The following is an 11871-nucleotide window of genomic DNA, read 5'->3' on the forward strand; positions in this document are numbered from 1 at the left end:
GAAGATCATACAGGGTGTATATCATTGATCAATACAAAGTAACTGAAAGTGTCAATGTTACATTTGATGACACTAAACTCCCTAGTATCCAAACTGAAGATCCTTCTGAGAAACTGAAGTTTGATGATATGTCAGATTCAGAATAAGAACATGATCAAGTACCTGAGGTTGTTGCTGGTGAAGAACCTGTTAATCATGATGATACTCAAGGTAATGGTGATGGAAACTTTGGCAACAATGGAGATACCACTGCTACTGACGGAGAATCTTCAAGTCAACATGGCAACAACTCAGGGGGAGATGCTGAAGGATCAACTAGTAGGACACAACATCCCAATAAATTTCAAGGCGAATCATCAAGATCAAATCTTCCAAGACAGACTGTCTGGAATAAAGCTCATCCTTTTGAGTTGATTATTGGTGATCCAGATGTTGGAGTCAGAACTAGACGTGCTACTCAAAATGAGTGTCTATTCTCAGGATTTCTTTCTGAGATGGAACCTAAGAAGATTGAAGAAGCACTGACTGATCCAGATTGGGTGATTGCTATGCAAGATGAACTTAATCAGTTTGAACATCAACAAGTCTGGAAACTGGTACCTAGACCTACACACAAGAAAGCTGTTGGTACTCGGTGGGTATTCAGGAATAAACTAGATGAAGATGGTGTGGTTACAAGAAATAAAGCAAGACTGGTAGCTAAAGGGTATTCTCAAGCGGAAGGCATTGATTATGATGAAACCTATGCTCCAGTGGCTAGACTAGAGACCATAAGGATATTTATAGCATTTGCAGCATTCTCTAACTTTAAAGTTTATCAAATGGATGTCAAGAATGCCTTTCTGAATGGAAAGCTGGATGAAGAGGTGTATGTAGAGCAACCTCCTGGTTTTGAAGATCCAGATCATTTGGATTTTGTCTACTTTCTTTTCAAGGCTATCTATGGACTCAAACAGTCTCCGAGAAAATGGTATGACACTCTCTCTGAATTTCTTATTGAAAATAGCTTTATTAGAGGTGTCATAGAAAAAACTCTCTTTTCTAAAAAGCATAAGAATGATACTATATTAGTCCAAGTCTATGTGGATGATATAATATTTGGGTCTACTAATGATAATCTCTGTAAGAGATTTGCTAAGTTAATGCACAGCAAATTTGAAATGAGCATGATGGGAGAGCTGAAGTTCTTTCTTGGATTACAAGTAAATCGAAGGTTAGATGGAACTTTTATTTGTCAATCCAAGTATCTCAAGGAACTCCTCAAAAAGTACAATCTAGAGGATTCTGTATCAGCAAGGACTCCGTCAATTACAGCTGTCAAGCTTGGACCATGTGAAAACTCCATTAAGGTAGATGTCACAAGTTACAGAGGTATGATTGGCTCGTTACTCTATCTTGCTGCAAGTAGACCAGATATTATGTATGCTACATGCTTATGTGCAAGATTCCAAGCAGATCCTAGAGATATTCATCTCGTTGCTGTTAAACGAATCTTGAGATATCTTAAGGGAACACCAAATCTAGGTATTTGGTACCCTAAAGAATCAAGTTTTAACCTTGTTGGATATACAGATTCAGATTACGCAGGAAGTGTTGTTGATAGGAAAAGCACCTCGGGGAGTTGTCAATTCCTAGGTAGCAGACTAGTCTCATGGTACAGCAAGAAACAACAAACAGTTTCCAATTCAACGGCCGAGGCTGAATATATTGCTGCTGGAAGCTGCTGTGCTCAGATCTTGTGGATTAGGAATCAGCTACGGGACTATGGCTCTGTATTGAACAAAATACCTATTATGTGTGATAATACAAGTGTAATAGCCATCACCAACAACCCTGTGCAGCATACAAGGACCAAGTACATTGACATCATGTATCATTTTATTAGAGAGCACGTCATGAATGGTACTGTTGAACTATTTTTTGTTCCAACAGAAGAACAAATAGCAGATATTTTCACTAAACCTCTTGATGAATCCACATGTTAGGTCACATTTTCACTGTAGAGGGGGTGAATACAGTGTTTATTACAATCAAATCAAACTTCAAGAACTTATGTAACAGAAAACAAACTTTATTGAAACAATAAACTCTGTTACAATCTGGAACTGTTATCTCTCAGTGATGAACAAAATATTACGAGAGCTGCTAGGGTTACAGTAAATAATATTCTCGATAATGATAACACTTATAGTGTAAACCCTATGTCTGTGTTTATATATTACACAGTTACAAGATAATCGCTAATTGATATGGAATATAATTCTGCTTCCTAATATATATCAATCAGATATCTTTCCTTCCAAGTATTCCATTCTTTACGGAATTCCTTCTTCATGCATATCTCTTCTTATGTTTATCTTGATCTTCTTAACTTTAATCAGCTACTGTCCTTATCTGATCGTCCTTCAGCACTTAAGTTCTGATATCTATCTCCTGATGCTTATCTCCTGATAACATAAGTACTGATATCCCTTAAGTTCTGACGTCCAGTATAAGTACTGATCAGTTAAGTACTGATTTGTTCTGTTCAAATAAGATCTGAAATCTAAACATAAAACATATTAGCCATGACATTATCAAATATATCTAACAATCTCCCCCAACTTGTAAATTAGCAAAATATACAAGTTTAACAGATATTTGATGATGTCAAAAACATTAAGTACAAATGCATGAGAAATAGACAAGATAACTACAACTTACAGTCCTTAAAGCTTTTACCAATTCAACTTCTGATAACAACTTTAGTCTGTATACACATCAGAATTTAAGTAGTTGTAGATCTTTGACTTGGCTTCATCATTTTCTGATCTCTCTGATGTCAGGAGTTGTTCTGAGATAATTCTTCAACAAACATTTCTCAGCATATCTGAGTTCATCAATCATTCTCCGTTTGACATCTTTAAGCTCTGCAGTATCTTCACCAGTTTGAAATATTGCAGCTCTGAGATCATTAATCTTTGCTTTTCTCAACTCCCGATCTAGTCTTATGACATAAGCTTTGTCAGACTCTAGATTGAATTCAAGCCCCTTAATACCAAGATATGTTCTGATCTGTGCAGTATTAGGCTTCATATCAACAATATCACCATTGTGATTTCTGTACTTTGGAACATATATGCTGTCAGACTTAACAGAATAAAGTCTTTTCTGTCTCTGAATCTGTTCTTTCAAATAATTTGCAGCAGTCCCTGTCAATCTGTCATCCACTTGAAGTAAGAATAATACATGCTCCAATTCTTCAAAATACTTCAATGGAATGGCATTTTGTCTTATATGATAAACCCTACCATCTGTCATGAAATACAACAAGATGTGTTCCTTCAAGTAGGTATGGTAAACTATTTGTACAGATTCCAATTGATTCAATCTTTCAGGAGTTGCTCCAATTCCTGGTTCACACAAGGAAGTTGGATCATTGGTAGTGTTGTGTACTCTTCTTTCATCAGCACTTCCCAATCCAGTTTTATCTCTTGCTTCCTTTCCAGTAACTACTCTAGCTTCAAAACGACTTGCAGTAGTCTTCAAAGGTTGAGTTTGTTTTGCTTTAGTGAATCCTGGTAGGAGTGTTTTTGATCTTCCTTCTGATATCAAGTTAACTTGAGCTGTGTCAGAGGTTACTTGCTTCTTTTGAATATCAGAACTTTTAATTTCTTGACTCTGAACAACTTGAGCTGTGTCAGAGGTTGTTTTAAGAACTTTTCTTGAAGTCAGAGCAAGATTATCTTTGTCATCAGTAATTTCTTCATCTTCAGGAGGTACATAAACTTTAACAGGTTCACCAACCTTTTCTTTACCCTTGGATCTTGGATCTATCTTTGGTTGTGATTTAGCAAATGTTGCTTCAGTTTGTGCCTTTTCTTTAATCACAATACCTTTCAGTTTTGGAAGTGACTTTTTACCAGAAGCTTCGGATTTAGATGTGACTTTCTCTGATTTAAGTCTAGCTTCTTCTTCCTTTAAACTTTCCAAGTCCATTCCTGGATTTTCTTGAAGAAATAACTGTCTTGACATTTCTTCATCAAGATCTAGAAGTTCATCAGAATTTATTCTTTTACCAGTATCAGAACTTAATCTCTTCCCAGTATCAGAACTTATCCTGTGACTTGCAATTTCAGCATTTCTTGATGAGAATCTTTTACTTTGACTATGACCTCCACCCATTCCAGAGTTTCCTTGGTCATCTTTTTCATCATCCTTTCCTTGCAGTGTCTTGTCATCCTTGCATTTGGACTTAATCACTTTCTCCCCCTTTTTGGCATCAGCAGGAAGTAGAAGAGAGATAAGCAATTCCACTGAAGATTGGATTTCTGTCAGTTGTGATTGCTGAGAAGCTTGATTTTGCAGAATTTTATCAATCTGTGCTTGTTGGCGATCTTGAGTCTTCTCAATATAAGCAATCCTGTCCATAGATGGTTGAAAGAACTTTTTCTTATCAAGTTTCCAAACTTGTTCTTGTTTGGTAAAGTTCTCCTAAATCTTGTGTATTTCAGCATGAGTAGTTGAATGAAGACCTTGTAGATTTTTAGTACTCAATGCAGTGACACGAAGCTGAGCTTTGAAATCATCAGAATTTAATATTTCATCAGCTTTAGTAAAGTGCTCAGTAAGATGTAACGCAGATGGAATACATGAGACTGAGTTCCATTCCTTAGTCCACTCCTGTCCTGCAGGAGTTTCACTCCAAGGCACTGGTGGTTCCTCTGTAACATACTTCTTTACTAGTTCAGACTTAGAAAGAGGAATGTGTCCTGAAGGACCTGCTGCATCAGTATTTGCAGTTGGAGCAGCATCACCAGTATCTCCAGCATGTGCAGCATCAGAACTTATAGAATCAGCATCATCTGATATAATAGCAGTGTGAGTAGCAATGGAGGCGTCAGCATCCTCTAATTGCTGATCTGATGCTAAGTTCTGATCAACAGCCAAATCCTGATGCTCACCTAAAGTCTGATCATCAGTGTCTAGATGCAGAGAAGGTGACTTAGATAATTCCGGAGTTTTAATAGCATCAGTAACAGTTGTTGGCAAAAGATTTGTTGTTGTTGGAGCTTCTAAGAAAATTACTCCAGGCACAACTAAGTGTTGATCAGCATTATCAGCACTTGTGCCTTGATGACCAAGAGACACAGATGGGAAATTAGCCTTGTCAGATACAGTTTCCTGAGATGGAGTGGATGGAGAAGAAGTAACTGGAGCAAATTCTTTTTCTTGTGAGATCAGAGATTCCTGATCCCCTTCCTTAGCTGCTTCCTCCTCATCATCTGAAACTGGCCTTTTTGCCCTCTGTTTCTTGTATGTCCTTGGTAATTTAGAGTCCTTGGAAGTGTTAGGAATTGTCATTTTTCTAAGCCTCTTGAGAAGCTTAGATCCTCCAAGTTCAGAATCCTTCTGAGAAATCTTTTTCTCAGTTGCAGTTACCACAGGTTCTGAAGAAAGAATCGGTTCCTCAGAATCTGAGTCATCTCTCAAGGTGATCCTCCTCTTCTTCTGAGGTGTGTGAGAAACAGTCTTTGTTCTCTTTGGCTTGGAAGATGTAGGTTTCACATAGGACTTGAGATATGTTCTGAGAGATGGTTGAGAAGTTTGAGGTGGCTGAGTAGAGATGGTAGGTGCTGATGAACCAGGTTCTGATGTTTGAACATCAGGATAAAGTGCAGTGTACTTAACAGGATCATAGGTGATTAAGGCTTGTTTGACAGATAAAGGTATTAAGAGGGGTCTTAACACAGCCTTTTTATTATCAGAAGATAATAAATCAGTAAAAGCTCTCTTAGTTATTCTGAAAGATGGAATGAGATCACCAAAATTTTGGGGGGAATTACAACAAAAATTATAAATAAGCTGACAAAATCTTGCAAAATATACAGTATTGCGATCTTCTGTCATCCTATCCCCAATAAAACCCAAAACTGCACTGTGCATAATCAAAATCAGTGTGATTTAGAAGTGCATACCCGATTTGTTGGCTGAATATGGGAATTGCATCAAAATTTGTACATTTGTTGGCGAAAGCTTTGGTAATACAATCAAAGAAGAAACTCCATTCCCTCCGTATGAAAGATCTCTTCAACTGTCCAAGCTTGGTCAATGTTCCTTCATATCCCAGACTAACCATCATATTTTGAAGAACTGAGTCATCAACAGTAGAATAAACACAGTCCTCAGGAAGCTGTAATGCCTGTCTAACCGTAGACAGAGTCACAACATACTCATTTTCCCCTGATGAAAATATTAAACTTGGGGACCCGTGAGCACCACCATTGTCATATACTCCACTCCTCCAAAACTCCAGTACTTGAACCCCAGAAATTGATGTAGGCTCAGATAGAGCAAACCCAATATCAGAACTTGTGAGAAAGTCCTGAATAAAATGAAGTTCAGAGGGTGCCTCTGTAGTGTGTAGTATCGCAGAGAAGTTATTAGGAACAAACTTTGCTCCATCAAAGAGAATGTCCTTGGGTGCCATTATGTTTTGAAAAGAAAACGGTAACCTGTAATGTGTTTGAGAAAATGCCTCTGAAATCATTCCAAGTTCATTTACCAATTTTGTAAAGGTAGCTTCACACAGTGGTTTTGTGAAGATATCTGCTACTTGTTGATCTGTGGGAACAAAATGCAATTCCACTGTACCTTCATCCACATGTTCCCTGATGAAATGGTACCTGATGCTGATGTGCTTTGTCATAGAGTGTTGAACTGGATTACCTGTCATAGCAATAGCACTTTGATTATCACAGTAAAGAGGGATTTTGAAGTATGTTAACCCATAATCCAGTAACTGATTCTTCATCCAAAGAATCTGTGCACAGCAGCTTCCTGCAGCAATATACTCTGCTTCTGCAGTTGATGTGGAAATTGACTTTTGTTTCTTGCTATACCAAGAAACCAACCTGCCTCCAAGAAATTGGCAGCTACCACTTGTGCTTTTCCTGTCAATTTTGCAACCTGCAAAATCTGCATCTGAGTAACCTATTAATTTAAAATCTGATTCTCTAGGATACCATAATCCTAGATCAGCTGTTCCTTTAAGATACTTAAAGATTCTTTTTACAGCTGTTAAGTGAGGTTCTCTTGGATCTGCTTGAAATCTTGCACAAAGACAGGTAGCAAACATGATATCTGGTCTACTAGCAGTTAGATAGAGAAGTGAGCCAATCATACCTCTGTAATCAGTAATATCTACTGAATTACCAGTATCCTTATCCAGTTTTGTTGCAGTGGCCATGGGAGTGGATGCACTTGAACAGTCTTGCATTCCAAATTTCTTCAGCAAGTTTCTGGTGTACTTAGATTGACAAATAAAAGTTCCTTCTTCACTCTGCTTGACTTGAAGGCCCAGAAAATAACTAAGTTCTCCCATCATACTCATCTGATATCTTGACTGCATTAGTTTGGCAAACTTTTTGCAAAGTTTGTCATTTGGAGACCCAAAAATAATATCATCAACATAAATCTGGATCAAAAGTAACTCCTTGCCATGGTTGAGATAGAACAGTGTTTTGTCAATAGTTCCTCTGTTGAATCCACTTTCCAGAAGAAACTGAGCTAAAGTCTCATACCATGCTTTAGGAGCTTGCTTAAGTCCATAAAGTGCTTTATCAAGCCTGTAGACATAATCTGGATGTTTGGAATCTACAAAGCCTGGAGGTTGTTCAACATATACTTCCTCTTCCAATTCTCCATTGAGAAAAGCACTTTTCACATCCATTTGAAAGACAGTAAACTTTTTGTGAGCAGCATAAGCCATGAATATCCTTATGGCTTCTAACCTAGCAACTGGCGCAAATGTTTCATCATAGTCAATTCCCTCCTGTTGAGAATATCCTTTTGCAACCAGCCTTGCCTTGTTCCTTACAATTATGCCATCACTGTCAGTTTTGTTTCTGAATACCCACTTTGTACCAACAACCGATCTATTCTTAGGTCTTGGCACTAAGGTCCAGACTTTGTTTCTTTCAAATTCATTCAACTCTTCCTGCATTGCTTGCACCCAATCAGCATCTTGAAGAGCTTCTTCCACTTTCTTTGGCTCAGACTGAGAGAGAAAAGAATTGTAAAGACATTCATTCGAAGTACCTGTTCTAGTTCTGACACCTGCCTCAGGATTTCCAATTATCAAATCAGGTGTATGTGATTTTGTCCACTTCCTTGCAGATGGAAGATTTTCTCTAGAACTGGATGCTCCCCCATGATTCATGCTGTCTTCGGTTTCATTTTCTGATGCTCCCCCTGAAACTATGCTCTCTGAGTTGGATCCTTCAGCATTTAGATTTTCAGTACTGTCAGTACTTGGCTTATCAGAACTTGACGAATCAGAATTTGAAGAGCCAGATGTATGTTCTGATGCTTCTTGAGATGTGATAATATCTTGAGTATGCTCCCCCTGCATTGGTGCATCTTCCTTTGACGTAGTCACCACAGTTTCAATAACATCAGAGTTTAATCCATCAGAATTTACAGTATCAGGACTTAGACTGTCAGGACTTGAGGTATCAGAATATGAATCTTCATTTTCAAATCTCAGCTGATCATGATCAATGCAATCTTCAAGTCCAGTGATCTTCTTGTCATCAAAAGAGACATTGATAGATTCCATGACCACTTTTGTTCTCAAATTATAGACTCTGAAGGCTTTTGTAGAAAGTGGATATCCAACAAAGATTCCCTCATCAGCTTTTAGATCAAACTTGGATAGCTGTTCAGGATGAGTCTTGAGAACAAAACACTTACATCCAAATACATGAAAGTATTTGAGATTTGGCTTCTTGTTCTTCACCATCTCATATGGTGTTTTTCCATGCTTGTTAATGAGTGTTGCATTTTGAGTAAAACAAGCAGTCTGCACAGCTTCAGCCCAGAAATAGGTTGGAAGCTTTGCTTCTTCAAGCATTGTTCGTGCAGCTTCAATGAGAGTTCTATTCTTCCTTTCAACAACTCCATTTTGCTGTGGAGTTCCAGGAGCAGAAAATTCCTGCTTTATTCCATGATTTTTGCAGAACTCTTCCATTATCAGATTCTTGAATTCAGTGCCATTATCACTCCTCAAAATTTTCACAGAATCTTTGATCAATTTATCCAGATGTTTGACATGATCAATCAGGATAGATGCAGTTTCACTTTTTGTGTGCAAGAAATACACCCATGTGTATCTGGTGAACTCATCTACTATGACCAACGCATATTTCTTCTTTGCAATAGACATGACATTCACTGGACCAAATAGATCAACATGAAGTAGATAATAAGGCTCAAGAATTGATGATTCAGTCTTGCTCTTGAACGAAGATTTTCTTTGTTTAGCCTTCTGACATGAGTCACAAAGACCATCAGGAACAAACACTGATTTTGGCAGTCCTCTCACAAGATCTTTCTTGATCAGTTCATTTATCTTGTTGAAGTTTAAATGAGAGAGTTTCTTGTGCCAATTCCAGCTTTCTTCAGTTGAGGCTCTACTCACTAAACAGATTGCAGAACCATCAGAACTTGTTGAAAGCTTAGCTTCATAAATGTTACCACGCCTGAATCCCTTCAGAACAATTTTTTCTTTAGATTTACTAACTATTTCACAATGTTCTGCAAAGAAATCAACATGATAACCTCTGTCACAGATTTGACTTATACTCAGTAAGTTGTGTTTAAGTCCTGAGACCAGAGCTACATCTTTAATGATGACATTCCCAAGATTGATATTGCCATATCCCAAAGTTTTTCCAATGTTGCCATCTCCATAAGAAACACTTGGGCCAGCTTTCTCCACAAAGTCTGATAGCAGGGCCTTATTTCCAGTCATATGTCCTGAACATCCACTGTCCAGAACTAAAATATTTTTCCTGTTGCCCTGCAATCAAAAAGACCACTAATTATTAGTTTTAAGGACCCAGACTTGCTTGGATCCTTTGGCCTTTTTAGGTTTGTTAACATTTGCAGCGGATTTAGCATCAGATTTTATGTTAACAGTTTTCTTATCAGAACTTATACTACCAGACTTTGAATCAAAACTTACACTAGAAGGAACAACATAAACTTTCTTTAAAGAAGGTTTTATTTGATAATAATCATAGTACAAACTATGATATTCCTTACAAGTATAAATGGAATGCCATAAACTACCACAATGAAAACAAGGATTTTGTGGTTTGTATCTAACAGACTGACTCTTAACTCCTGATTTTGAAGATAAGGAGTTAATATTCTTATTCTTCCTGCAAAAAGAAGCCAGATGGTTAGAACTTCCACAGTTATGACACGCTTTCCTAGGAGCATCAGGAACAGATTTATAGTTATTGCTTTTATTCACACCTTCCTTTCCATTCCTGTTTTTCCTAGGTGATTTTACCTTGTTTGCATTCTTAACATCTTTCAGCTTATGCTTAAGCTGCTTCTTTGTCATTAAGCCTATGTTAACTTCAGCTGTCTTTTCCTGTTTTAGTTTGTCAGAAGCTAATTCCTTTTTAACTTCTGATTTCTCATTTTCAGATTTTTCAGTTACAAACTTAACAGGTTTTAACTTCGGCTTTTGCTTATCAACAGGCTTAATTTCTACAGTTCCTTTTTCATTTTTATTTTCTCCATAACCTAAGCCCTCTTTCCAGTTTCCACTGCTTAGCAAATTTTGAGTTGTTTTGCCAGAGTTAGTCCAAGTTCTGATAATCTCTCTCTCCTTTTCTAACTCAATTTTTAGAGATTCATTCATTTTTAGCACTTCATCCCTAACATAAAAAGCATCATCTCTATCCTTCTGAGTTTGATGGAACATGACTAACTCTTTTTCTAAGAAATCATTTCTTTTCCTAAAAGCAAGATTTTCAGAAGTTAATCTTTCACATGTTAAAGTTTGATCTCTATAACTAACAAACATGGTTTTAAGATATCTTCTCAACTCATTAATATCATCAGTATGAAAAGCATAAGTAGTCTGAGGTACCTTTGTTTCAGCAGCTTCAGAACTGCTCTCAGAACTTGATTTATCAGCATTTGCCATCAATGCATAGTTCTCCTCACTTTCAGAGTCTGAGGTGTCTGTCCAGCTTTTCTGCTTTGTGACAAGAGCTTTGCCTTTGTCACTCTTGGTCTTCTTGCAATCAGGAGATATGTGGCCTTTCTCACCACAATTATAACATTTAACATTAGCGTAATCTCCTCTGTCAGACTTTCCTCCTCTTCCTTCAGATCTTCTGAAATTCTTCTTATCAGAACTTATGCCTTTCCTGGAAAACTTCTTACCCTTCCTGAACTTCCTGTATGCAATCTTTGTGATTCCTTTCACCATAAGAGCACACAGCTTCATCATCTCCTCATCAGCATCAGTTTCAGGCAAGCTTTCAGAATCTGAGTCATCATCACTCTCAGAACTTGATGACTCAGTATCAGACTTTATGATAAGAGCTTTACCCTTGTCTTTCTTTGAGGAAGGTGGTTTGGGGGATTCCTCTTCAGCCTTGAGAGCAACTGTCCTTGACTTTCCTCCTTTCCTCTTGCTTCTTTGTTCCATCTCAAGTTCATGAGTCTTGAGCATTCCATAGATTTCATCAAGAGTTGTTTCATCAAGATTGTAGTTATCTCCTATTGTTGTTGCCTTCAAATCCCAACATTCAGGAAGAGCTAACAGGAATTTAAGGTTTGTATCTTCAAGATCATACTCCTTATTAACCAATGACAAGTCATTCAAGAGTTTGACAAATCTATCATATACATCAGTCAATGACTCATTAGTCCTAGAGTCAAAGTGTTCATACTCTTGAGTGAGTATTGTCTTCCTGTTCTTCTTAACTGTTTCAGTTCCTTGACACCTTGTCTCCAGTGCATCCCATATCTCCTTAGCAGTCTTGCAGTTGATTACCCTGTTTGACATTACATTATCAATGGCAC

This window comes from Apium graveolens, chromosome 3 (assembly GCF_009905375.1).
Source record: "Apium graveolens cultivar Ventura chromosome 3, ASM990537v1, whole genome shotgun sequence".
Classification (NCBI taxonomy): Eukaryota; Viridiplantae; Streptophyta; class Magnoliopsida; order Apiales; family Apiaceae; genus Apium; species Apium graveolens.